At 50.0% G+C, this 4,803-nt stretch overlaps 1 pseudogene; it reads left to right on the forward strand.

The window, feature by feature from the left end:
- Positions 1–501: 501 nt before the first annotated feature.
- On the forward strand, positions 502–1,775 carry LOC119326588 (annotated as a pseudogene).
- The last annotated feature ends 3,028 nt before the right edge of the window (positions 1,776–4,803 follow it).

Genomic DNA, 4,803 nt, shown 5'->3' on the forward strand with positions numbered 1-4,803 from the left:
CCATCCTTTGAAAAGAAAATAAATGTGATATGAGTCAAGAAGGTGTACACTTGAGGCGGATCATATGTACCAGCTAACGTGGTAGTGGCATGACTTCTACATGTAAATCCAAGCGCTTCATATCGATCTATTTATTTGGACCAAATAACTGTTGGGAAATGTAGTAGAAAACAAAAAAAAATATGCCTACGCATGTTAGCCAAATAAAGCCACGGCCGTGGCCAGTGCGTCTTCAAACGCGGGCTGGACGCGTAGTGTGTGTGCGTGTGTGACCGCGTGGGCGTGCGCGTGGGTACTTTCTAGCTAGCGATGAAACCGGAGGTGTGACCGCGTCCAGGGCTGTTGAAGTGGCCGCATCGTCCGCGTGCGGGCGCGACGGGAGCGCGGGCCAGGTACAGCAAGGGGCACGGGGCGTGGGCGAGTGGCCGCGGCGTGCGTTCATGCGTCTGTGGGTATAAACACTGGCCGGTCCTCTGTGTATCGATGGCCGGGTATTTGAGTTCGTGCTCAGAGAAAAAAGGACGCCGTGTGAGCGGCGGTGGCGTACGTGCTCTATTCTCCTGTGTCCCTGTGTCCATCTCCTTCTCTAGTCTTCTTCTTCCTCGAGAGCGAGAGACGAGAGCTGAGTGAGGTAGAGAGGTAGAGCTCTCGCGAGCAGGGGGAGGCCGGCGGCAACAACAATTGGAATCGGAGCTTCGGTTCGGGCGATCACCGGCGACCATGGCGCTCGTCCCACAAGGCGGCGGCGCGGACAGATCGATGACGATGGCGATGCCGATGCTGACCGTGGACAACTACACTGTCTGGGCCATCAAGGCGCAGATGATCCTTGATGTCCACACCGTGTGGGAGGCGGTGGCGCCGGGCGACGCGGCGGTGAACGCGCGGAAGGACAAGACGGCGCGCGCGTTGCTACTCGGGGCGTTGCCGGAGGACGTGCTGCTGCAGGTGGCGACGAAGCTCATCGCCAGGGAGGTATGGGACTCCTTGAAGGTGAGGTTCGTCGGCGCCGATCGGGTCCCCGCGGCGAGGCTGGCGACGCTGCGCGGCGAGTTCGACCGCCTGAAGATGGCGGACGGCGAGGAGCTTGACGTGTACGGTGGGAGGCTCGCGGCGATGGCGGCGAGGTACGCCAACCTTGGGGAGACGCTGGGCGACACGTCGCTCGTCAAGAAGTTGCTGGATACGGTGCCGGATCGGATCTTCCCCGTCGTTGCCGGCATCGAGCAATTCGACGACGTGACGACGATGGCGTTCGACGAAGCGCTCGGGCGGCTGCGCGCGTTCGACAAGCGAGTTTGGCGTCGACGACAGGACAGCGGCGACCAGGTGGATGGGCAGCTGCTCATGACGACGACTCAGTGGGCTGCACGGGATCGGACGCCGTGGAGCTTGGGACGACGACGACGGCAAAAGCGTGGCGTCGAGCAGCGGCGGGAACCGGCGCGGGCACTGCTACAAGTGCGGCGAGCACGTGCACTTCAAGCGCGACTGCCCCCAGCTGCGGAGGGAGCCGGCGGCGGAGCGCGCTCTGATGGAGGACGCCGGCGTTGAAGATGACAGACTCCTCTGAACCGTGTCTTAGGGGCTGAATGCTGGCCAAATAAAGCCACGGTCATGGCCAGTGCGTGTTCGTGCGCGGGCTGGACGAGTAGTGTGTGTGCGTGTGTGACCGCGCACGCCCGCGCGTGGGTAGTTTCTAGCTAGCAATGGAGCCGGAGGTGTGACCGCATCCAAGCTATTGAAGTGGCCGCGTCATCTGCATGCAGGCGCGACAGGAGCGTGGGCCAGGTACAGCGAGGGGGCGGGGCGTGGGTGAGTGGGCGCGGTGTGCGTTCGTGCGTGTGTGGGTATAAACACTCGCCAATCCTCTATGCATCGATGGCCGGGTATTTTAGTTCATGAATGTGTCGGTGTAGATTATACTTAGAGTCCCTCGAACCGTCAATGAACGATCCCGCGAACCGCCCACGAACAGTCCCTTGTACTGAAGACTAAAAGCACGGCCTCTCTACTTGCTTGCAAGCGTGCAGTCTTCACAATCCGGCAGTGCTTCACCATCTGGAGTTAATCATCGTCGGAGAATTAGAGGGAGGAGATTAGTACCACCCATGACTTTTAACTATGAGGAAAAGAGGATTAGTCTAGCTCTAATTAGTCAACTAGGATCAGCTAGAAATAGAACTAGAAAAATTAGAGGAGACTCCAAAACTTGTGTATACAATTGTGGTCAATACCTCAAGTATATGTAGGTTGGAGGGGAAGAAGGCTGCCACCAAGGAGGGACTCCTCCCCTACCCCTATTCAGCCTCTTTCCTTAGGAAAGGGAGGCGCCTCTCCACTTGGGCCATGGTGGCCCAAGTTGACTTCCACCTCTTGGCTTTTTTAGCCCCATTAATATTAAATTAAATATAAATTGTTTTAAGTACTTCCAGGCATTTATACATAATTTAACATCCCTGAAAATATTTTTCACCTATATATGTTTATCGATGATTCCCGCTATTATTCGATATTCACCAAAACCCTTCCGGTGACCCCGAAATGCTTTCGAATCCTCTCGAAACTATTTTGAATACTAATGAAACATTTCCAGAAATATATTCTCATCACTACCGCCCTACTAACACTTAGTAGATCTTGATTGCCTTAAGCTTATGACCCTGTAGCTTCGGTAACTCATAGACATGAACGAAATCCCTTCGTTCAGTGACCTATAGTGGACCGTGAACATCTATATATGTCCCATGAGCACACGAATGATATTCAAGTGAACCTTTGGTTATCATGTGATGTCCCTTTTGCTTCGCGATATTTCACAAAATGCAAGACACATCGGTATCCTCCTGATTCATCACTGTGCTCACTATATGAAATCCGCATTACCCGTTTTGTTCTTCTTTCTCGTTATTTTGTTCCAGCAACCATGTGACGTAGTCACCTATTTCTGGCCAGATGATGATGGATGCCGTCACACCGAGAGGGCCTAAGAATATCTCTCGAAGGAGCAAATCCCACTCTGGACCTATCCAACCACTTGTCGAACTTTCCGATGAACCTGTAAGTTGTCGTTATGTTCACCATGTTAGAGATGATGTTTGAGCAACCCCAAAGTCCACCGTACGATGAGAAGCGACCATGATACTCTCATGGTCTAAGGAGTAAAAGCACACGTTAACACCCTGTGTTATGACGATTGATTACAGACGATATTAACTCAGTTCATAATAGACAAGATTGGGTTGATTCAATATGATGTTTCTTCCAACGTCATAATCTAGGTTAAAAGCAAAAAGAAGGAAGAGCAAACAAGGTTAAAAATGTACAACCTAGGTTTCAAAGGATTTGATGAGCTAGTGGATAGCCTTAATCAATCCTTCAAACAGATGATATCTTTTCCTCGTGGCCCTAAGAAGCAGCCATTTCAGCTCCTCAAATTTTCAACTGCACTTGTATATGCTTGGTTGAATACCATTAAATATTAAATCATTCCTCGTTGTCCAAATTGCCCAGGAAAGTGTAATGAAGATCTCCAAGAACAATGGTATAGCTAGAAGGTTTCTTAAATGTTTAAATGATATTATAAAACTGCTAAACCCCAACTGGAGGATCCCATTGGGATGAGCAGGTCATGACGAAGTCATGATGAAAGAAGAGGTGGCCTCTGCTCCCAGTGACACGTCTGTCATACATAATGCATGCGGAATCTTTGATTAAGAACTTCTTTCTCTAAAGAGATTTCCCTTGTATTAAGTATATTGTTCATAAGAAGCTAGAAGAAAACTTTCTGTTTAGGTTGACATCATGAAGACCAACAATTGTGTTGTCAAAGAAGGAGAGAAATGGCCAATTAGCTTCATGCAAGTTTTGAAGACACTAAAACCAGAAACCAGATTGGTGCCCTTTAATAGCCAAAGAGTCTGTATAATTATTACAAGTAGACCAGTACTCAATTACTACAAGTTCCCTAGGATAGCACCCCATCAAACTTCTACAAACAAGGACTATGTCCCTCTTTTATTTGAAAGAACTCACTTGTCCCCGGCAAAAGTAGTTCCACATGTGCAGCTTGACATGGCCACATGCTCTTAAAAGCTAGATTTGGCCTGTCATGTTTTGGGTTTCCGGTTGCTTCCCAACCCTAATTAATCCTCAAAGTTGCTGGAATTTTATCTATTATGGGCCAACCCAATAGCAATTTTAGATATTCCTAATAAATCCAAGAGGCCCATGCAACCCATTCGTGCAAGGCAAGAGGTGGAACTAAAGTTTAGTCCCACATTGCTAGTTTAGAGGGAGTTGGACCTCTTTATAAGGGAGGTTCTTCCCCCACATGTATGAGCATGAGAACAAGAGGGACATCCATGCGTGCTCCTCCTCCGCCGCCCGCCGCGCCTCGCCTCGCCTCGTCGCGCCGCACCACGGGTTGCGGGAATGAGCCGAGCCGATGTATAAATAAGGTTGTGTAGCACACAAACTTCAAGAAGAAGAATGAAAAGAAGAAAGGTGTTTTTCATGCGTGTGGGGATTCTGATCATTGGGCTCCTAGTTGTCCTAATCGCTATGACAAGCGTCATCCTGGGAAAGGCGGCAAGACCGCTAATGTTGTCACTGGAGACGCTGACATGAAGGATGCTGGGTATGGTATATTTCCCACTATTCTTTCAGTATGTCATTCTCCTGATTGATTGATTAACATGGGTGCTAATGTGCATGTATGCGGTCATATTTCCATGTTTTCATCTTATCAGACCGCAGGGACTTCAACCGTACTGATGGGCAGTGGTTCAAGTGCTTCTGTTC

This window comes from Triticum dicoccoides, chromosome 6B (assembly GCF_002162155.2).
Source record: "Triticum dicoccoides isolate Atlit2015 ecotype Zavitan chromosome 6B, WEW_v2.0, whole genome shotgun sequence".
Classification (NCBI taxonomy): Eukaryota; Viridiplantae; Streptophyta; class Magnoliopsida; order Poales; family Poaceae; genus Triticum; species Triticum dicoccoides.